Source organism: Lissotriton vulgaris, chromosome 10 (genome assembly GCF_964263255.1).
Source record: "Lissotriton vulgaris chromosome 10, aLisVul1.2, whole genome shotgun sequence".
Lineage (NCBI taxonomy): Eukaryota > Metazoa > Chordata > Amphibia > Caudata > Salamandridae > Lissotriton > Lissotriton vulgaris.
The window spans coordinates 171,566,848-171,591,108 of NC_141698.1; the positions used below are offsets into that span (position 1 = coordinate 171,566,848).

Consider the following 24,261-nt stretch of genomic DNA (forward strand, 5'->3'; position numbering starts at 1 on the left):
CACCAGGAGCCACACATTTAATATTCTTGCCATTTGAAACAGTGAGTCTCTTATAAGGAAGGACAGTTACCAACAATGGAGAACTGTTATTACATGTAAGTAACTTATTCTTCCCAGCATGGGCTATTTCATGGATTCATGTGCTTGCATAAGAGTAGCAAGCATTAATTACAATAGCATGTAATAAGTAGAAAGCAAACTCTCATTCATTGGAATAGGTTGTGCAGAACTATTTGGTGCACCAAAGTATGTGCTGCCCTATTCAGGTCGAGGCTATAGTGGCTGGTGAACATATGCTAGTTCTTTCAAGTTGTGGCATGGCAGATGAGTGAGGCGTCACCCTGCATACAAAGTTGATATATAATACTACTTATGGGAGTGCATAGTTTCTCTACCCCTCTGGGACAGTTTGCTTTGATGTGACAAATGTTAATGTAGGTATAGCTCCCCTTTGTTGTCTCTTGCTTCATGAGAGGGCTGTCTTTTCCAGAACATGAGAAGGAGGCTGAGGTGATTTGAGGTTGCATTGTCTTTGCTCATAAGAAAGTATAATTCAAGGGAGCTGTGAACATCAAGATAATGTAATACCCTTTCTACAATTGAAGACTGTTTTGGGGGAAAAGGAATATTGAACTACATGCTCAATTGGGCGGAAATCCTACGGCACCACATTCATGACGTTGGGATTTGTTCTCAATGCACCTGTCTTTGGCAGATTACAGGAATTCATTTTTTCATAAACTTTGCTGCACATCTTGTGGATGTCAATGCAAGGACGATAATTCAAGCTTGTGGATATATGAAACATCCCAAATCTGAAGCAGTAGAATCACAGGTGACATATTTTGTGACCCTACTTGTTAGAGACCGAAAAGGTTAGAAATATGGTGTTTTCAGAAAGGATGAACCATTTATACTTCAAAAAGCGAAAACATGTGTTAAACCTACTAACACCCAACAATCACTATTGCCCTGCCAGAAGGGTATAAAATTCTTAGACTCGACCAACAGGCCAAAACCGGAGAAGGGATCAGCATTATTCACAATCACAGGGTAAACCCCCCCCCCCCAGTACCCCGAGCCGACTTTTCTCTCCTGCTTATGGAACTCATAGCTCCACACGTGATTTCCTCTAACAACTTCATGCTTATGGGTGACTTTAACATCCACAGCAATAACCTTGACAAGGCAGACACTGTATCCTTACTCTCAGACCTTGCCACTCTGAATCTCACCAAAATTAGCAGTGGTTCGACTCACTCAGCAGGGCACGCCTTAGACATAGTTTTCACTAATTCCCCCTCCTCACCTGCGAAGCCAGTTAGCTGGTCAGACAATGCTATCATTAACCTCCAACTGGAGGATCCCAAGGTATCCCAGCGGCCCATCCCACATAAACAATCCCACTTCAGACAATGGCATAAAAGTAATCCAGCCTCTTTCGCATCTACCTTCACGATCACCAAAAGCTTACCATGTAGTAACACTGAAGACAGCCTAACCCTTTTCAATAAATCTATCTTAGCTGCCATTGACCTGATCGCACCGATAAAAACTGACTCTTCCAAACCTAAAGCCTCACAGGCAGCGTGGTTCTCCGTAGAACTCCAGAAAGAAAAAAACAGATGCAAAAATCTTGAAAGGAAATGGCGCCGCACCAACCTCACAGCCAACAAAGAGAAATTCAAGGCCGCCCTTACCCTATACCACAAAAATATTAAGCTCGCCCGTAAATCAGATATAGTGCTCTAACTCAGCCAGGCAGACAACACCCGCAAAGCTATGTACCAAATCCTTCAATCCTTCACCAACCCCAAAGTCTGTGAATCAGAAGAAACCCCCTCCCAAATGCTATGTGACAATATCAGCAATCACTTTATGCAGAAAATCGAAAACATCTACAATAATATTGTTACCACTAAACTTCCCCACCGAGGCTCTCCTGACACCCCCGGTAGGCCTATCCCCAACCCTAATACTCTACTAAATTTCCCCCCTCTAACACACGAAGAAACCAAAACCGCCATGAACATAATAAAATCAGGTTCCCCACTTGATATTATACCTGCCAAAATCATGGCATCCCTAACAGAACAACTGTCTGAACCCATTTGCTCTTTACTAAATCATTCCCTGGAAGAAGGCCACATACCCTCCTCATGGCAGGCCGCCCAAATCATCCCCATCCAAAAAAAAAAAAACTTTCCACAAAAAATCTCTCGAACCTCCGCCCCATCTCCCTCCTCCCTTATTCGAGCAAAGTCTTGGAAAAGCACATCAATCAACATCTCTCCAACCACATCAAAAGGACTGGCTACCTGGATCCTACCCAATCAGGCTTTCGCCCAAAGTACAGCACTGAAACAGCCCTAGTGGCCGTCACCGACACCATCAGGCTCTCCTTAGATCAGAACCAACCTACCCTTTTAGTGCTATTAGACCTATCCGCTGCCTTTGATACAGTGGATAACCAGACTTTGCTTGCAAGAATTAGGGAGGCAGGAGTCGGGGAGACAGCCCTGAAATGGATAATCAGCTTCCTTTCTAACCGTTTCCAAACCATCAACCTAGGCCCCTTTCGATCTACTCCTCAGGTACTTACCAAGGGGGTGCCACAGGGCTCATGCCCGAGCCCTTTTATGTTCAACATATACATAATCCCTCTGGCAACCCTCTTAAAGAACTATGGGTTTGTTCCTATTTCCTACGCGGACGACATCCAACTCACCTTCGCTTTCAATAAAACCTCTCAATCCGCCCAATCCACCTTCTCTTCCGGCATGCTGGCAATATCACGCTGGATAGAAAGCAACATCCTCCAACTGAATGCCGGGAAGACGGAGGTTCTGCTCTTCGGAGACGCCCCTCTTCTCTGGTCACCTTCATGGTGGCCCCCACAACTAGGCAAGCCCCCTATCCTGGCGACTACAGTCAAAAACCTCGGTGTGCACTTCGAACAGTCCCTCACCATGAAGAAACACGTTATACACACAGTGGGCTCGTGCTTCCACATCCTAGGCCTACTAAGGAAAGCTTTTCCTCATCTCCCCGACTCAATCAGAAAGACCCTAACCCAACCCTTGTACTAAGCAAACTGGACTATTGCAATGCCCTTCTGATTGCATCAAATGAGTCCTCACTAAACCGACTGCAAATGATACAGAACACTGCCACCCGCGTGGTCCTAAATGCCTGTCTTCCTGGTGGTGATCACATTAGCCATAGTGTACTTATTGTTTTAAAAAAAAATCTGAACAAAGTATCTGAAAGAGACTATTAGTTATGGATTCCTTACCTTAGAATTATCCCCAGGCGTCACACTGGATCCAGAGAATTTTTCTTCAGCAGTACCCCAGCGCATCGGTAGGTGGCGTCGGTCGGCGCCATGTTCGCCGTTGGCTTTGTGATCGCCGGAATGATGTTGCAGCATTTATTTAGACGCCGCTGCGCGCAGACGTCAATTCTTTCTTTTTCTGCGCCAGAAACCTGCACAGATCCGTAGAGAGCGGTACCCTAGTCATTTTTTGACTAACTGTTTTTTATACTTTTTGTCATCTTCTTTTCAAGTCGTTTGACTCCTGGTGCATAGGGATGTCACATCGGCAGACCGGCTTCGAGCCTTGTGGCTCCTGCCACAAGCTGGTGACGGACCCACAACTCGTGTGCCTCTGGTGTCTGTAGCGCGACCACGACCCGAAGTCATGTTCAGACTGCCGGGCCAAGGCCCCGAAGTTTTTGCGGGAGTGGTCCTGAAAGCTTCTGGAGGCCCAGCAGTCGGCTTTGCACCGCTCGAGGTTGCGGGACTGGTCGCGGAGCTACCACCATCACTTCTTGTCGAAGCACTGTCGCTCTTCGCCTTCTCCCTGTCCGTCGGCCGACGAGAAGAGGGATGCGGACGGTTGTCGCCCTTCGGCTCCGGCGGTGGAGCCTGCTGGGTGGGCTCCGAGTTTCCCCCCCCCCTTTCCGGGGGCTGGAGTGACCCCAGCCCAACTTTGTACATTTTACGAAGCACTACACTTCTTCCTTGGGCAGCCCGACTCAGTTGGCGTGCCTTCGGGCCCTGCGGACTCGGATGGGAGTTCCAAGCCTTGACAGGGACGGCTCCGGCCCCGGTGCGGCAGGGCCCCAAGGATCCAGGCCTGGATCTGGATCGGTCCAGTCGACCTCACAACATCTCATCCAGCGTCAAATCCATTGATGACACCGCCTCCGACTAGGTCGGTGGTTGGATCCCCAGCCGGTGTCGACCCGACCTCCACCTCTACCTAGATACGGACCCGGACCGGGTCAACTCTGCACTTTTGTGCCAATTTTCTGTCCTGATTTTCCATATGGCCCGAGTGGCAGCCAGGAGAGGGTGTGAAGATCCAGACTAGGGGGAAGAGTTGGGTGAGGCCAGTGGTCTGGACACTTCTCCAGACCCTGGCATGCTTTTTCCCCCTACCGTTGCTACGGTAAAGGGAGCCTCCTACGCTGTGGTGTTGCATAGGGCGGCTAAGGCCTAGGGCCTTGAGCTTCCTACGGTGGCAGTCAGGACTAAGCTCCTGACTGAGGTGCTTCAACCAGCGTCCTCCTCTATGAAGCCCCTGCTGCCATTCACTGAGGCCATAACGGACATCCTTATGGGCACTTGGTCCAAGCCCAGCACAGGGGCTCCTGTTAATAGGATGATTGCCCGACTCCACCGCCCGGCTCTGGGCGACCCCATTTTCCTCTCCCAACATCCTACCCCGAGAGCTTGGTTGTCCAAGCCTCTACCTCCAAAGACTCGCTTCCTACTGCTCCTCCAGATAAGAAATCCAAGAAGCTGGAAAACCTTTGGAAGATTTTTTTCTTCTGCCAGCTTGGGACTGCAGTCTGTGAACATTACATGTTAATTGGGCCGTTACACTCACTCTGTGTGGGATACGGTTGAGCAGGCGCTGCCTCAGTGCCTGGAGGAGGCCCTGGCCACACACTCTTGTGCGGTTGCCGAGGGGGGGAGATGCAGCAAATTTCGCCATTCGCTGCGGACTGGACACTGCTGACTCACTAGGCAGGACTATTTCAACGTCGGTAGCCCTGAGACACTAGGCCTGGCTGAGGTCCACTGGCTTCTCGGTTGAATTCCAATCTGCACTTTTGGACATGACCTTTGATGACTGTCGCTTGTTTGGCGACAAGGCAGGCCACTGCTTGAGCCCTTCAAGGATTCCCAGGCTACGGCCAGGTCCTTGGGCCTCGCGACCATATCGCGCCTCTTTCGTGGTTACCTAAAGGGGTCCCCTGCCACGTTCCTCCCAGAGCCACAGGCCGGCGCAAGCTGCTCAGCCTCTGCGCGACCGGGGGCTTGTGGGACCCAGCGTCGTGGGTCTGGGGGCCAGCGGGCGGGCCAGTCCACCAGTGCCTCCTCTACAGCAGCCTCCAAGAACTCCTAGTCTGACCTTTCAGGGCCACCAGTTGCCAGTGGGCGGCAGGATCCGCCATCACCTCCCCCACTGGCAAACCATCACGTCGGACAGGTGGGTTTTGCAGATAGTCCGAAGGGGCTACTCCCTCCCCTTCGAGAGTACCCCTCAATCCATGCCACATGACTCCATCGCATGTCAGAGGATCACTTGGCCCTTCTCCGCCAGGAAGTTACGGCTCTCTTGGCCAAGGGAGCTATCAATCGAGTTCCTGCCCCAGAGGTAGGTCGTGGTTACCACTACTTTCTGGTGTCCTATCTTGGATCTTAGGAAAGTCAACCGCTACCTCCTGAAGGAGAAGTTCAAAAGTTGACATTGTCTCAGGTCCTTTCTGCCCTCGTCCCTGGAGACTGGATGGTAGTGTTGGACTTGCAGGACGCCTTTTTTCACATCTCCGTCCTGCCGGCCCACCGGTGTTGCCTCTGGTTCACAGTAGGCCACCAGCATTTTCAGTTCACCATGCTGCCCTTTGCCCTTACCAGCGCCCCTCGGGTTTTCACGTAAGTGATGGCAGTGGTCGTAGCTCATCTGTGCAAATCAGGGGCTCCAGTCTACCCCCTATCTCGACAACTGGCTGTGGAAGGCGAGTCCGCCCCAAACTATGGTCTCCCACCTGCAGACTACGGCAGACCTCCTGCATTCGCTGGGGTTCACTGTCATCGTGTCGAAGTCACACTTGATTCCCTCTCAGAAGATTCTTTTCATCGGCACCGCGCAGTTTCGGCCCTATCCTCCCGAGCAACGAGTCTGGGATATTCGGGCTATGATTTCGATCTTTCAGCCTCTATCCCGGGTTTCGGTCAGAATGACTCTGAGGCTGCTGGGCCTCATGGCCTCCTGCATCCTGCGAGACCACTTGCACGACGGCGGAGGAGAACACCCGGAAAACTCGAGGAGATTTGCCAAATCAAAAAGACAATCCCTCCTTGAAGGCGCCAGAGAATCTTTGCTCCTATAATGCGAGAGCAGGCACCCTAAAGACAGTGTGGGAGCCTTAGGTCAGAAACAAATGTGAAGGAAATACCGGGGTGTGGAAGGTTAGACCGTCCTCTGCACAAGATTCGCCTGCCAGACATTTCAGGCAGATTGTTTATCTATTCATACCAACGGAGTAGCGGATTATCATTGACCCTCTCCAACCAAGAAACAGTTTGATTAAAGAAAGTGATTTTAAATAACATACTGTCCTGAAGGTGACGACATAATATCACCGAAACGCCGCGTCGACAATTTCTGTTTGTGTGATAAATTTGTTGTACAGTAAAGTGTACCTTGTTTTTAACTATATTTTGATTAATGCCAGATCATGTGTTTTTAACATATAAAAATCTTTTTTATGAATAAATGTATGTATATGTTCCGCTAGTCGGTTTGAACAGAGAACAATTTATAATAAATAATAAATTTTCTTTTATATAAGTCACAGCTTCAAGTGTTTACATCTTTACAATGTTAAGTCTGTCAGAATGATGGTCACTAAGGGGTAGTGAAATAGATTGTAAATTCAGTGATCCCATTACAACTTTGTGATATGTGGTTGGCTCACCCTAAGCGCTTTCTGTAAATTCTTAGAGACACAAGTCTCTTCTTTGTGACTTGATGAAAAGGGAACTTGTATTGTTTTTTGGATCATGCCAGGTGGCACAAGCGGGCTCTGCAGTGGGACTTGAAGTTCAAGTGGGTACAGCATCAGGGGAATCTTTCCGATTGCGTCCCATTCTTGGAAGGCACTGCTCATCAACTGCAGTGGTGGCTGACGGACCAGGATTGGGTCAACGGCAGATCCCTCTCCCTTCTCCACCTAGAGTTCACAGTGGTGACAGATGCATCACGTCTGGGGTAAGGCGGACACATGGGGGAGGCGGAGATCAGAGGCCTCTGGTCTCCAGTGGAGTCCAGGCTCCACATCAATCTTCTGGCGCTCCGGGCGATTCGTCTTGCACTAAAGGCATTCCTTCCCTCTGTCAAAGGAAGAGCAGTGCAGGTGTTGATGGAAAACACCACTGCCATGTGGTATTGCAACAAATAAGGCGGGGTGGGGTCGTGGACCCTCTGTCAGGAGCCCTTTCGTCTCTGGAAGTGGCTGGAACATCAGGGCATGTCCCTGGTGGTTCAACACCTGGTGGGTTCCCTGAACACCAGGGCGGACAAACTCAGCCACCGATGCATGATGGATCACGAATGGCGTCTTCACTCAGAGGTGGTGTGTAGGAGAGTAGGGTCTGCTATCCTATGGTCACCCCAATTTTTGCTTTTTGCTTCACTGGTTTTCGACTTACTGAGGCTGTGGGCCTGCTAATCAGACCCCCAGCCTGCTGTTCTCTCTCTAAATTTATAATACATGTGCTATAGGTACATACCACAATTGGAAATGGACTCCTTGTCAGCCCCTGTACCATGCACTATAGGTGCTCAGGGCATAGGTGCCACCAAGGCCTACCAGGGGCTGAAGCATAGCTTTTGCCACCCCTGGCTGGTTCTTAAATTGACACAACTGGCTGATCACTCAGCTGGGGCAAGTGGGTGTAATCACCCCTTGCTTAGATATAGTATACCTATATCTAAACCTATATCTGGACACATATATAGCCTGTGAGCCACTCCTATGGAAGGCCTCATCAATCCTGGAGGCAGAGTGCATGGTTTTATGTGAGATGGAGCTCTGACATGAGCTGAGCCTGTCTGCAGCTGTCGGGAACAACTCCCTAAGCTGATCCGGGATAATGCCATACCATATACTCTTAAGCGCCTTATAATCCTCGCGGTTATATAGCAACTTTGGTTTGGCTTTATCAAAACATGTCGTGTAAGGTGTCATACGAATTGGAATACTACCCCCTCGCCAGTTCTGGCGACGGGGGTAGCATTCCACCCTTCTAGAGGGAGAAGACATGTTACTTTACTGAAACGCGGTTGATTTAAAATGAGCCTCAGATCCACAAAATGGATGCCCCTGCCACAGACACGGGTCTGGCCTCCTGCTGCTGACCGAAACCCGGCAGAGGAGGCCTGGACAAAGAGTTTCCTGTCACAGGGCGGTGTCAAACCACCCCAGACAGGAGATAGTGGATTGGAGTAGGGAGGTTTCAAAGAAACCAGACACTGCCTGGGGAGCACAAGGCTGCCCCTTGCAGGATCCGGCCAAACCGGTTCTGGGGCCTCCCAGCCCCTGTCCCAGCACGGCCAGGATCAAAGGAGAGGGGTGTAACCACCCCCTTCCTGGGTCCCACCCATAGGAGGGGACCTAGCAGGATGTCCAACCCCCCAGATTCGAATAAGAGGGGGAGCAGTCCCAACGGACCGCAGATCATCCTGAAGAAACATAAGAAACGAATTCTGGACCCTTCGACTTTCTACACGACGTGAGAAGACTGAAGAATCTCCCTTGTGGTCAAGGAGTGACCACCCTGTGCAAACAGGTACCATCCAGCCCTCGACCCTTGCTTTGTTGCAGTTCCCGCCGGAACTCGAGCGACAGAGATCGACGAGATCAAGCTTGCCTTGCTTCTACCTGCCCGATCCACAGTCCCTGCAGAGCTGAGACCCGTGGAGGCGACCGGAAGCGTGGGGCACGCCTCCTTGGAAAGGCCACGAGACGCTGACCGTGCAGCCCACGAGTGACCCTCGAAGCTGTACACCGGGGTTTGAGAAGCCCCAGCCCCGAGCTCCACTTGCACCAAAGCTCACCCCTCCACACTCGACGAGTGCTGCGTGGGGCCCTTCTGCCTGTGTGTGCTCAACGCGTTGGCCCGGTCACTTGCCAGCTGGCTTGTGGCCCCTGTGCCGACAAACTGAAATACGACTCGCTTTTCTGGTTGCTCCAGATCTGCACCAGCTCCTGTGAAAAGGAGCCCCCACTCTGACCCTCCTGGTTCGAGTGATAAGCAATCTCCCGGTTCTGCGTGGATTGCTTTTGCCAAGTGTTGTTTGCTGCAATCTTGAAGCCGACGGTGCTGACGGCGAGAGCCTACGTGGGACAGATCGTGACCTGCTCCTGGACGTCGCAGATGCCCCAGAGCCCACGTGACAGCGGAGAGAAGCCTATCGACAACCGCCTGATTGCGCCCGACATTGCCTGGTTCCGTCCTGGTTCCACCCTGGTCACTGCTGAGTGACCCAGACTCTGTCCCCTCTGCTTTCAGGTACTTTTCTACTTCGATCCACCCTTGGATCGCACCGGACACTTCTGCTTCACAGCGCCTGCAGCTGCAACAGCTTCAAGCACCAAGAACCTGCGTGACAGAACCCGACGCCACTTCGACCCTGTGCACCCACGGCCTGTGGGTGAGGTAACTTTGCAACGCCGGTGTCCTTACACTGGTACACACCTCTAGGGTCTGTGTCTAAAGTTTTGTGTTCCTAGGTTCAGCGGAAGTATCAATTAATTCACTTTATCCAACTTTTACGCACCATTGACTTTTCATTGGTGCGCGCCGCACTTTCCGTGCTGCACCCGTCTCCTGTGGGCTACTCCCGACTTCATCATTGCTAGTCCTGACTGCTCCCAGCGAATCTCTAGGCCCTAGGCCTAACCATTGTTCGATAAGTGTTCCTTATACCACTTTTTTAGTATATGGTCTGAGTGGCCACCCGCCCTCATCCATAATTGTGCAACTTTATATGTTTTACTGTGCTTTTGATTTAACGCTTGTGCCCCTTTCCTCATAAAGAGTACTGGGGAGTAATTTAGAAATAAATACATATATTTTTATAATATATACTTGTGTGGTGTCCTTTCATTTGATTACAGGATTGTATGTGGTAAAACAGCTCGCTTAACACGACCTCTTAAGTTAAGCCTTTAAGGCTGCTTAGTCCATGCTACCACTAGGATAGCTTGTCTAATAAGGTTGACTTACAACCTGACACCTTTGGGGTTTGTTTGGACTGATACCCAGTGGTTCCAGAATTGGAAACACTACATATCAGGCCAACTTCTCACATTGGTGTGCAGCGGTGCGGATTTGAGCTTGCTGTTTGTTTTACCATTGCAATCTTTATCAAATTGAAAGATCACATCAAGTACCTCTAGGTACATATAAATCAAAAGCTTAGCATATTAAGTTCTACTGAACTTAGTAGTTGTAGATTAAAGGGATTAGCACACCCTGACTACAACTCACTAGCAAGGTACAGTAGGAAAACACTTAGTGTAGGTAAGTGCACCACTTACACCTCACTAGCAGTCATGTCTGATACAGATAGAGCCGCAGGCTCTGCTCCTGTAGAAGTTGATCCTATAGGGACAACATCCAGATATGACAACCTTAGCCACAAAGACCTGAGTGCCTTGTGCACAGCCAGGGGGCTAAAAAAGGGCAGAGGCCCTACCATTCCTTCCCTAATAGCTCTCCTAGAAAAGGATGACCTAGATAAGGTGAGTCAGGCTCCCTTAGAATCAGGTGAAGGGATAAACTCCCCTGAGAATGAGAAACTTCCAGAAGAAGAGGAGGAGGAAGAGGAAGAGGAAGGCTCAGATTTAGAAGAGCCTGAAGATCAGGATCAGAGGGGAAACCAGGTACAGGTTGCCAGCCTTAACCAGGCCAACCTAGACCTACATGGGAATGGAGGGGGCCAGCACCTCCCCAGATCTCATAACCAAATTCTCCCAGGTAACAGAAGGGAGAGATCTCTATCAGGGGACTCTCACCTTTCTAGTGCCTCAAGAGAATCTCAGAGAGGGATGACTCCCTCCCAGAGGAAAGAGCATAGGGCTAGAATGAGGGCTGTCCAACTCCAAATAGAAAGGGAAGAGGTAGCCTTGGCTCAAGCTAAACTTGCTTTAGCAAGAGAAAGAAAATTGTGTGGCTTAGATGCCACTGGTGGCAGCAAAGTTCCTAAAGAAAAAGACAGGGCCTATGACAATAGAAACCTGACAAAAATTGTGCCCCCCTACAAGGAAGGGGATGATATCCACAAATTGATGACTGCTCTTGAGAGGGCCTGCATGGTACAGCAGGTCCCTGAGGACCAGTGGGCAGCAATTTTATGGTACTCCTTTTCTGAGAAAGGGAGGGACAGGCTCCTCACTGTTAGACCTGAGGATGCCAAAAACTACTCTGTTCTGAAGAGTGCTCTTATTGAAGGGTTTGGCCTAACCACTGAGCAATACAGGTTGTTGTTCAGAGACACCCAAAAAGCACAGACTCAGGACTGGACTGATTTTGTAGATTGTGCCACTAAGGCTCTGGAGGGTTGGCTGCAGGGAAGTAAAGTTTCAGACTATACAGGATTGTACAATCTTATGATGAGAGAACAGATCCTTAATAACTGTCAGAACCAGCTGTTGCATCAATACCTTGTTGACTCTGATCTGACCTCTCCCCAAGAATTGGGAAAGAAGGCAGACAAATGGGTCAGAACAAGGATTAAGCAGAAAAACCAGAACCAAGGTGACCAGAAGAAAACAGACCAGAAGGGTGGGAATCAGAAAGATAAAGAAAAGGACCAGAAGTCTTCAGGCCCCCAAACTAGCAATAAGGAGGGGGGTTCCCAAAATGGAAACAAGAAAAAGAAGAATGATGGCCCAAAGAAACCTTGGTGTAATACCTGCAAATCAGTTTCACACTGGGGCAGTGAATGCACTAAGAAAAATCCAGTCCCCACCACTGCAGCTCCTAAAGCACCTGCACCCCCTAGTACAGTTAGCAGTGGTGGTACACAGCCAAAGGGTTTAGTAGGGTTGACCCTGGGTACTGAGGTGGAATCTGGCCTAGTCAGAATCCCCACACAGGCAGTTCTCCTATATGATGTGGACTTATCTTTGACCACTGCAGTAAGCCCCAGTAACCTGGGCAAATATAGGCAGACTCCCTTAATCAATGAGAAACTGGCTCAGGCCTACAGGGACACTTGTGCCAGTGTCACTATGGTGACACCTGACTTTGTGGACCCTGGACAGATTGTACTAGGTGAGAGTTACCTAGTGACCAATGCAAGCAACTCCACTACTTCCCATAGTGTGGCTGTTGTGAACTTCTCCTGGGGAGGGGTAGATGTCCTAAAGAAAGTTGTTGTGAGTGCAGACCTCCCAGTAGACTGTCTGTTAGGCAATGATCTTGAAAGCTCAGTTTGGTCAGAAGTGGAGTACAGGACTCATGCAGAAATGCTAGGGATTTCAGCTCATGTCCTTGCAGTGACAAGGTCTCAGGCTAAGAAGTGCCTTCCTGAACCAGTGGTGGATCTTGAAACAATAGACCAACCACAACCCAAGAGGAGGAGCAAGAGGGTTAAGGCTGTGCCTTCCCACTTGCCCCAGGTTGAGGATCAAGTTTCACAGGAAACTGATTCTGCAGTCCAAGAGGAGACTGTCTCAGATGAGCTTGAACCTGAACAGGTTGAGTTTCTGGGGACAGGGGGACCCTCAAGGGCAGACCTGGGGCAGGCTCAATTAGATTGCCCTTCACTTGAACCCCTCAGACAGCAAGCTGCTGCTGAGGCTGCAGGGAATGCTCAAGGTACCCATAAGGTGTATTGGGATGAAGGACTCCTTTATTCAGAGGCTAGAGACCCCAAGCCTGGCACAACCAGGAGGTTGGTCATACCTTTGAAGTTTAGGGGCTTCCTTCTTACCTTGGCCCATGATATTCCCCTTGCAGGACACTTAGGCCAGAATAAGACTTGGGACAGGCTTGTTCCACACTTTCACTGGCCTCACATGTCAGAAAATGTCAAGGAGTTTTGTCGCTCCTGTGTCACTTGCCAAGCCAGTGGTAAGTCAGGTGGCACAACAAAGGCCCCCCTGATACCACTACCTGTGGTGGGGGTACCCTTTGAAAGAGTTGGAATAGACATTGTGGGTCCCATGGATCCTCAAACAGCATCTGGGCACAGATTTATACTGGTGGTAGTGGATCATGCCACCAGGTACCCAGAGGCAATTCCCCTGAGGACCACCACAGCTCCTGTGGTGGCAAAAGCCCTCATTGCAGTTTTCTCAAGAGTGGGCTTTCCAAAGGAGGTTCTTTCAGACAGAGGTACTAACTTTATGTCTGGATACTTAAAAGCAATGTGGAAAGAGTGTGGAGTAAACTATAAGTTTACCACACCCTACCATCCACAGTGCAATGGGCTTGTGGAAAGGTTCAACAAGACCCTAAAGGGAATGATAAAAGGTTTACCAGAGAAGCTTAGGCGGAAATGGGACATCCTTTTACCCTGCTTGCTCTTTGCTTACAGAGAGGTCCCACAGAAGGGGGTTGGCTACAGCCCTTTTGAACTTTTGTTTGGCCACCCTGTAAGGGGTCCATTGAGTTTGGTGAAGGAAGGATGGGAGTTACCTCTCAAAAAGCCTAAACTAGACATTGTGGACTATGTACTTGGTCTCCGCTCCAGGATGGCTGAATACATGGAGAGAGCATCCAAAAACCTTGAGGCAAGCCAAGAATTACAGAAAGCTTGGCATGACCAAAAGGCTGTTATGGCTGAGTTCCAGCCAGGACAGAAGGTGTGGGTGTTGGACCCAGTGGGGCCAGCAGCTCTCCAGGACAAATGGACTGGACCCTACCCTATCATTGAAAAGAAGGGAGAAGTCACCTACATGGTTGACTTTGGCACCCCTAGGAGCCCCCACAGGGTGCTCCATGTAAACAGATTGAAAGCATTTGTTGACAGGGAGGACATGAGTCTCCTCATGGCCACAGATGGGGAACAGGAGGAAGAGAGTGACCCTCTCCCAGACCTGCTTTCCCAGAACCCTGATGATGGTTCAGTTGATGGAGTAGCCTTGGCAGGCAGCCTCACTGAGCAGCAACAGGTGGACTGCAGACAGGTGTTGCAGGCCCACAGACATTTGTTTTCACTCACACCCAGTCAGACTAACTGGTGCACCCATGAGGTGGACACTGGTGACAATCTGCCTGTGAAGAATAAGATCTACAGGCAACCTGACCATGTCAGGGATTGTATAAAGGCTGAGGTGCAAAAGATGTTGGAGCTTGGAGTGATTGAGCCATCAGAGAGCCCATGGGCTAGCCCAGTGGTCCTTGTGCCAAAACCTCATACCAAAGATGGGAAGAGAGAAATGAGGTTTTGTGTGGACTACAGAGGTCTCAATGCTGTCACTAGGACAGATGCTCATCCCATTCCAAGAGCAGATGAGCTCATTGATAAATTGGCTTCTGCCAAGTTTCTGAGCACATTTGATTTGACAGCTGGCTACTGGCAAATCAGACTAGCTGAGGAGTCAAAAGCCAAAACAGCATTTTCGACCCCTAGTGGACATTATCAGTTTGTGGTAATGCCCTTTGGCTTGAAGAATGCACCTGCCACCTTCCAAAGGTTGGTGAATCAAGTCCTTGCTGGGTTGGATGACTTTTGTGCAGCATATCTAGATGATATTGCTGTCTTTAGCTCCACCTGGGAGGATCACCTGATCCACCTGAAGAAGGTTCTGGAGGCCCTGCAAAAGGCAGGCCTGACTATCAAGGCTACTAAGTGCCAGATAGGGCAGAGCAAGGTTGTGTACTTGGGCCACCTAGTAGGTGGGGGTCAAGTTCAACCACTGGAGAGCAAGATCCAGACCATACAGGACTGGGCTCCTCCAACTACCCAGACACAAGTCAGAGCCTTCTTGGGCCTGACTGGGTATTACAGAAAATTTGTAAAGAACTATGGGTCCATTGTGACACCATTGAATGACTTGACATCCAAGAAGATGCCCAAAAAGGTTCAGTGGACAGTTAGCTGTCAAAAGGCATTTGATGACCTGAAGAAGGTCATGTGCTCTGCACCTATCCTGAAGAGTCCTGACTACTCCAAACAGTTCATTGTACAGACAGATGCTTCTGAGTTGGGGGTGGGAGCTGTGCTTTCACAACTTAATCAAGATGGTCAAGACCAGCCCATTGCTTTTATTAGCAGAAGGCTGACCCCCAGGGAGAAACGTTGGTCAGCTATTGAGAGGGAGGCCTTTGCTGTGGTTTGGGCCCTGAAGAAGTTGAGGCCATACTTGTTTGGTACTCACTTCCTAATTCAGACAGACCATAAGCCCCTCTTGTGGCTAAATCAGATGAAGGGTGAAAATCCCAAACTGCTCAGGTGGTCCATTTCCCTACAGGGGATGGACTTTACAGTGGAGCACCGCCCAGGGACTGACCATGGTAATGCAGATGGTCTCTCCAGGTACTTCCACTTAGAACATGAAGACTTATCTGGTCAAGGTTAAGTTTAATGTCCCTGCGTTTGGGGGGGGGTTATGTAGGAGAGTAGGGTCTGCTATCCTATGGTCACCCCAATTTTTGCTTTTTGCTTCACTGGTTTTCGACTTACTGAGGCTGTGGGCCTGCTAATCAGACCCCCAGCCTGCTGTTCTCTCTCTAAATTTATAATACATGTGCTATAGGTACATACCACAATTGGAAATGGACTCCTTGTCAGCCCCTGTACCATGCACTATAGGTGCTCAGGGCATAGGTGCCACCAAGGCCTACCAGGGGCTGAAGCATAGCTTTTGCCACCCCTGGCTGGTTCTTAAATTGACACAACTGGCTGATCACTCAGCTGGGGCAAGTGGGTGTAATCACCCCTTGCTTAGATATAGTATACCTATATCTAAACCTATATCTGGACACATATATAGCCTGTGAGCCACTCCTATGGAAGGCCTCATCAATCCTGGAGGCAGAGTGCGTGGTTTTATGTGAGATGGAGCTCTGGCATGAGCTGAGCCTGTCTGCAGCTGTCGGGAACAACTCCCTAAGCTGATCCGGGATAATGCCATACCATATACTCTTAAGCGCCTTATAATCCTCGCGGTTATATAGCAACTTTGGTTTGGCTTTATCAAAACATGTCGTGTAAGGTGTCATACGAATTGGAATACTACCCCCTCGCCAGTTCTGGCGACGGGGGTAGCATTCCACCCTTCTAGAGGGAGAAGACATGTTACTTTACTGAAACGCGGTTGATTTAAAATGAGCCTCAGATCCACAAAATGGATGCCCCTGCCACAGACACGGGTCTGGCCTCCTGCTGCTGACCGAAACCCGGCAGAGGAGGCCTGGACAAAGAGTTTCCTGTCACAGGGCGGTGTCAAACCACCCCAGACAGGAGATAGTGGATTGGAGTAGGGAGGTTTCAAAGAAACCAGACACTGCCTGGGGAGCACAAGGCTGCCCCTTGCAGGATCCGGCCAAACCGGTTCTGGGGCCTCCCAGCCCCTGTCCCAGCACGGCCAGGATCAAAGGAGAGGGGTGTAACCACCCCCTTCCTGGGTCCCACCCATAGGAGGGGACCTAGCAGGATGTCCAACCCCCCAGATTCGAATAAGAGGGGGAGCAGTCCCAACGGACCGCAGATCATCCTGAAGAAACATAAGAAACGAATTCTGGACCCTTCGACTTTCTACACGACGTGAGAAGACTGAAGAATCTCCCTTGTGGTCAAGGAGTGACCACCCTGTGCAAACAGGTACCATCCAGCCCTCGACCCTTGCTTTGTTGCAGTTCCCGCCGGAACTCGAGCGACAGAGATCGACGAGATCAAGCTTGCCTGCCTTCTACCTGCCCGATCCACAGTCCCTGCAGAGCTGAGACCCGTGGAGGCGACCGGAATCGTGGGGCACGCCATCTTGGAAAGGCCACGAGACGCTGACCGTGCAGCCCACGAGTGACCCTCGAAGCTGTACACCGGGGTTTGAGAAGCCCCAGCCCCGAGCTCCACTTGCACCAAAGCTCACCCCTCCACACTCGACGAGTGCTGCGTGGGGCCCTTCTGCCTGTGTGTGCTCGACGCGTTGGCCCGGTCACTTGCCAGCTGGCTTGTGGCCCCTGTGCCGACGAAAACTGAAATACGACTCGCTTTTCTGGTTGCTCCAGATCTGCACCAGCTCCTGTGAAAAGGAGCCCCCACTCTGACCCTCCTGGTTCGAGTGATAAGCAATCTCCCGGTTCTGCGTGGATTGCTTTTGCCAAGTGCTGTTTGCTGCAATCTTGAAGCCGACGGTGCTGACGGCGAGAGCCTACGTGGGACAGATCGTGACCTGCTCCTGGACGTCGCAGATGCCCCAGAGCCCACGTGACAGCGGAGAGAAGCCTATCGACAACCGCCTGATTGCGCCCGACATTGCTTGGTTCCGTCCTGGTTCCACCCTGGTCACTGCTGAGTGACCCAGACTCTGTCCCCTCTGCTTTCAGGTACTTTTCTACTTCGATCCACCCTTGGATCGCACCGGACACTTCTGCTTCACAGCGCCTGCAGCTGCAACAGCTTCAAGCACCAAGAACCTGCGTGACAGAACCCGACGCCACTTCGACCCTGTGCACCCACGGCCTGTGGGTGAGGTAACTTTGCAACGCCGGTGTCCTTACACTGGTACACACCTCTAGGGTCTGTGTCTAAAGTTTTGTGTTCCTAGGTTCAGCGGAAGTATCAATTAATTCACTTTATCCAACTTTTACGCACCATTGACTTTGCATTGGTGCGCGCCGCACTTTCCGTGCTGCACCCGTCTCCTGTGGGCTACTCCCGACTTCATCATTGCTAGTCCTGACTGCTCCCAGCGAATCTCTAGGCCCTAGGCCTAACCATTGTTCGATAAGTGTTCCTTATACCACTTTTTTAGTATATGGTCTGAGTGGCCACCCGCCCTCATCCATAATTGTGCAACTTTATATGTTTTACTGTGCTTTTGATTTAACGCTTGTGCCCCTTTCCTCATAAAGAGTACTGGGGAGTAATTTAGAAATAAATACATATATTTTTATAATATATACTTGTGTGGTGTCCTTTCATTTGATTACAGGATTGTATGTGGTAAAACAGCTCGCTTAACACGACCTCTTAAGTTAAGCCTTTAAGGCTGCTTAGTCCATGCTACCACTAGGATAGCTTGTCTAATAAGGTTGACTTACAACCTGACATCTTTGGGGTTTGTTTGGACTGATACCCAGTGGTTCCAGAATTGGAAACACTACATATCAGGCCAACTTCTCACATGGTGCAAGGTCTCTTTCAGCAGTGGGGAGAGCCTTGGGTAGATTTATTCACCAACAAAGAGAACTTGCAATGTCAGCAGTTCTGCGCATTGGAATTTCCAAGGGGGCTCTCACTTGGCGACGCTTTTCATCACGAGTGGAGTTGCAGTCTTCTATACGCCTTTCCGCCTTTACCACTTCTCCCCAGAGTGCTGCAGAAGATCAAGCGTGACCAGATCCAAGTCATTCTTGTGGCTCCGGACAGGGCACAAAGAGTCTGCTATCCTGAGCTCTTGCACATGGCCATAGATCCTTCTATCAGACTGCCTCTTTGGGAGGATCTTCTGTTGCAGCAGCAGGGGATGGTCCTCCACCCAAACCTGTCCAGCCTCCACCTCAGCGTGGGGATTGAGCGATGACACTTGACAGCTTTCGACCTTCCTCCCGAAGTCTGTAATGTCATCTTGGCAGCCAGGCTTCCCTCCACTAAAGCGGTATAGCCTGCAGATGGAACAAAATTTGTGGCAGGGTGCACAGCAAAGACTGGGTATCCCCTTTCTGCCCCTCTTTCAGAGGTTCTCCTCTTCCTTCTTTCTTTGGTCCAGCAGGGCTCTGCTCTGGGCACCCTTAACGGCTATCTTTCAGCTGTTTCGGCCTTTCTTTGCTTTCCAGATCAGCCTTCTCTTTTCTAGTCCCCTATTGTGAATAGGTTTCTAAAGGGCATTACTCATCTCTTTCCACCTATTTCTTTCGTAATTCCCCACTGGGACTTGAATCTGGTTCTGACTTATCTAATGTGTGTTCCCTTTGAGCCATTACATAATTGTCCTCTCAGACTTCCAACTCTGAAAACTGCCTTTCTGATTGCCATTACCTCTTCGCGCAGAGTGGGTGAGCTTCAGGCTCTTTCTTCTAAGCCTTCTTTCATTGCTGCTCATCCGGACAAGGTTGTCATTCGAACTCAACCTTCTTTTCTTACCTCTTTCCACATAGGATAGTCAATCAGTTTGCCCACCTTCTTCCCACCCCCGATTCCTTCTAAAGAAGAGGAGAGGCTCCACTGTCTGGATCCAAAACGTGCGCTCTCATTTTATCTGGATCGCACAAGACCTTTCCGGGTAGATGATCAGCTCTTTGTTGGCTATGTGGGCGCCAAGAAAGGTCAGGTTGTTCAAAAGCGAACCATATCTCGATGGGACGTTGTTGGAGGATGGGTGACTCTCCCTGCCTTCAGCTGGGGGGGGCGCATGTTGGACAGGCCTCGTGGCAGGACCGATCCCTCCCCGCATGGCGGGGCCCGGACCCCTGCTCCTCCTGTGTCCTAGACGAGAACTATCCCGGCAACCCTCCGGGGCAACCCACGGCCCGTCGCCAACGGAACCCCAGCTCCTGAACACCCCGGTATCGGCTGGCCCGGGCCCCTTTCAATACCACTGCCCCCGGCCCAGCCGCCATTTTGGACACTACACGACAAGGCCGCGTGGCCTCGGATCGACCCCCAACCCTGGCCAGGCCCCGACATCGAGGCACCACCATCCACCCAGGGGGTGAAGAGACCACTTGGCAGGTCAATGGGAGAAGGAGTGTCGGTGGCTCTCCTCCGCCAGGTGTCGATCGCCCCCAGCCTCCCCGGGCGCTGGCTCCACCCCCCTGCTGGGTGTCTGGACTCCCTCATCCCGGACCTCCCGACCTCCAAGTGCGAGGGTCCGGACATCAAAGGGCGCCAGACCTATAACTGGGGCAGCTCCAGAACAGGAAGGCAGTTGTATCCTGGAGTCGAGAGACACTGAGACGAACTCATCCTTGGAGGCATGCTGGCGCTGCCGCGGCTCCTTCTTGTGAACCATCTTCGAAGCCTGCTGGCTCTGCCGCGGCCCTCTTCATCGTGAAACCATCTTCGAAGCCTGCTGGCGCTGCCGCGGCCCTCTTCATCGTGAACCATCGTCGAAGCCTGCTGGCGCTGCCGCGGCTCCTCATCATGAACCATCGTCAAAGCCTGCTGGCGCTGCCGCGGCTCCTCATTGTGAACCATCGTCGAAGCCTGCTGGCGCTGCCGCGGCTCCTCCTTGCGAACCCTCCAGCTCGAGGATTGTGAGCTCCATCTCCTACTGCTCCCGTACCGGACCGGTACTAAGACTGTCCCGCTACCCCGTTTTCCCCACAGAGACTAGAATTGGCAGGATCCTCGTATCCTGGTCCCGCTGTATCGTTTAGCACCTCGCCTCAAGATTTCTATATAACGTGTGCAGAACTCATCTTTGTGTGGTGTCCATCTGTGGGGGGGAAGTTACTTGTCTGTACGATCACCGGAGAAGGACCTCACCGGAGGCCTCTCCCCCTGTCCTCGGCCGACCCTCCGGGTCTCCGTCTAACAGACGTTCTTTGCATTAAAATTTGTTATTCCTTGGCGAATTGAGAACCTCCAGTAGTCTTGCGTGCCAATCCAACAAGGCAACGGCAGCCACTACTGCTTTGGGACGTGGAATCCCCCTTCATGACATCTGCCAGGCAGTACGTGGGCTTTCTTGCACACGTTCACTAAACATTACAGCCTGGACAGCCAAGTCCGGGGATATGGCTTCTTTGGCTGTTCATTTCTCGAGGACTTTCTAGTGAACTTAGTTCGCAGACCCACCTCCGGGGTTGGTATTGCTGTGGTATCTATTCTAAGGTAAGGAATCCATAACTAATAGTCTCTTTCTGATGATCAAGTTACTTACGTTCGGTAACAATATATCTGTAAGTTAGTTATGGATTCCTTACCACCCACCCATCCTCCCTGTTCTGCAAACCGACTTCTAGGGTAATGTACTCGCTTTTAGGGCCCTAGTTTTATGCACCAGTGGTCAGTGTCTTGTATGTCTGTGCTTCTGGCGTGGAAAGAACGGACGTCAGCGCGCAGGCGCAGCATCTAAGTAAATCCGCAACGTCATTCCGGCAATCACAACACCAACGATAAATGCTGAGTCGACCAATGCCACCTACCAACGCGCAGGGGTACTGCTGAAGAAAAATTCTCCGGATTCAGTCTGACACCTGGGGGTAACTCTAAGGTAAGGAATCCATAACTAATATGTATCTCTTACAGATATATTGTTACCGAAGGTAAGTAACTTGCTCGTTACGGACAAACTCAAATTTCCTCAAACATATCCAGCTTCTTCATATTGTAGGGCATACTGTTACAATATAATGTATTTCAATATGATTTGATCAGTGTATTTCCTTCTGCTGTGCTTTGGGTAAAATGTTGCCCCTTAAGAAATGGGAACCAAGCCACCTGGTCCCAGAAAATCAACTACTTATTTTTCTTTAGATATGCTCCCTTTTAATATGTACGTATGTTTTTTATACTTATATTGCAAACGCCTACCTGAAAGAAATCCCAGCACTGCACTGGGGCATAGGTTAAAACATGCATTGGCATAGCCAGTAGGTCTCTCCTTTGGGACCTTATGCGTTTTTAGCCAGGCAACAGTTGATGTTATTGCACCAAGGATATTGTGCTGCATAACTAAATACTTGTAAGGTCCCAAAAGCGAGACCTATTGGCTATGCCAATACGTGTTTATTTTAATATGAAGCAGTTTTATAGAGTGCTGTGTGCCTTCTTCTCGTTACTTCAAACCGCAGAACTAGATGTACCAGTGATTAATTTATGTGACACACAAAACATTAATATTGGGCGGTTTTCTTGTTTATTGTAGACTAGGACTCGGTGTTCGAAGGAATGGTTCCCACCAAAATCTAGCAGCTTTGTTGCTCCAGACATCTTAAAATAAATCCTTGACTGTTCCGACCTGGGGATGGGTGGTGGGGTGTGTAAATAAGGCGCAGAGCGGGGGAACTAATGGGGAAAAAATACAGCCACGAATGGCTGGGACCGAGGAAAGACAGAGCTGCAAACAGGATGCGAGACCAGCCCCTGGAATGTGGGGCTCTGGGATGTGAGAAGAGGCAGACCAAAAGCTGGAAGTGGTTCTCACACCTCGTGGGTGGATGTGAACTGTGGGTCCTGAAAGCCTGTTCAGATGGGAAATTAGATACCGAAACACTAAACTCAAAAGTTCCCCCGTCACCGCTCTTTATGACTGAAGGCTGGGCAACAGATGTGTGCAGGAATGATGGGACATGTAGTCCTCTTTCTATAGCTGCCAACCTTGCCTTTGTTTTGTGCGGCCCATTCAGCAATCCCTTTTTTTTAGCCAATTTTCTCCTTGCATGCTGAAGCTTTTACATCACACATACAATTGGTATTGAAATTACAAATTCAGGAATGCAGAGGGAGCTACTGGATGGAAGGCCTCGACTGGCTGAAGTTGTCACCCATCATGACACTGGTCTGCGTAGTAACCATGCAGTTTTTTGGAAATGCGGTGTCCTCCACGTGCAAGTGTTGTAAACAAGGCTGCAGAGGATATTGATGAAGTGGAGTTGTGCGAGTACTCCACACAACCACTCTATGCAGGCACGTTTTTGTTTAAATGTTTTTATTCGTTTTTCAAGTAACAAATCGTATATAAAAGGGTGCAGTGAAGATTCGCGAAAGTGAGCGCGGGGAGGGGGAGGAGGAGGGAATTGAAAGTGATTGCGGGAGGGGGAAAAAGTGATGCGGCCCGCGCGCTCTGTGGTGAGAGAGGGGGAGGAGTATTCAAAAGGAAAGCCTTGTTCCAGCCATGTGTGGAATGCAGAAAGCCATATGGCGGCTGCTCGCGTGCACGCAAGCTGGTGGCCAAGCAAAGCTGCTGGTGGTAGCATTTTGAAATACCACTAACTTAAATGTCTCGCAGAGCAACGCACTTGCTGGCTCAGCGAGGCTTGAGCATGTGAGTGGAGGGGTGACCGGTTTCTGAGAGTGACAGTGGGCCCTGACTGCATTGTTATTTTGTTTTCAGCTCTAGGAGCAGGGATAGGCCAGTCCTGAGGGACGCATGAATGTTATTCCAAATCATCTGTGCATAGAAGGAGAACGTCTGATGTCTTGTTTTTAATTCTTTTCACTCCTTCTCGAGTCTGATGGTGTCCTGTATGTGTCTGTTTGTCGAGAGTCACAGGAGAGGGCAGCCAGCTAGGCAGGGGTGCCCCAGTTAGGATGTAGATAGGCAGGGGTGGGTAAACAGCCTTTACAACAAAACTTTTACAACGCACTACCATTACAACGCAAACCATTACAACGCATTGTGCTGGGGGGCGCTCTAGGAAAGGGAATAAGTTTAATTTTCTATCCAACACCTTCCCTAGTGTCCACGGGGACTGGAGTTGGAATAGAAAATTAAACTTTTCACTATCCAGCACCTCTAAGCGCTATGCGTTGTAAAGGTATGCGATGTAAAAACCGCGTTGTAAAGGCAGGCGTTGTAATAGCCTGCGTTGTAACATCATACATCCGCAGGGGTGCCCCAGTTATAATGCAGATAGACAGAGGTGCCCCATGTATGATGCAGATAGACAGAGGTGCCCCATGTATGATAGATTTGAGATTAAATCAGTAAATCATCTACTCATGCCTTCATTCACCAAACATTCATAAAACCACCATCTTAACTATGATTGGAGATCTATAGATGGCTTGGAAGGCCATTCTTTTAAAGGTCTCCTTCTATTAAATTGCAGTAAGAGCCTGCCTATCCAGCAACCCGTTCCAATGCTCTACTCCTGTTGCGAGTACCTGGAATCTTATGCAATACATAACATGTAGACGGTTACTTACTTGAAATTTGCCATCTCCAACCTCAGATTTCGGGCTACTCGCCAGTAGGTGTGTATCCTCAAGCTTCTTTGAGGTTGACCAACCTGTCTGCAGCAACTTCGGGAAATAGAGGGAATAAAATAGCTAAATTTGATACTGCATGTAGGACAGGATGTGAGAGACTTCTTTGATATCCAAGTGTCTTTCGTAA

At 50.0% G+C, this 24,261-nt stretch overlaps 1 protein-coding gene across 3 annotated transcripts in view; it reads left to right on the plus strand.

Annotated features, from left to right (window-relative positions):
- REXO5 (RNA exonuclease 5) overlaps positions 1-24,261 on the plus strand; it is a 437,194-nt gene that overhangs the window by 156,973 nt on the left and 255,960 nt on the right. The gene's annotated exons all lie outside the window — the stretch shown is intronic.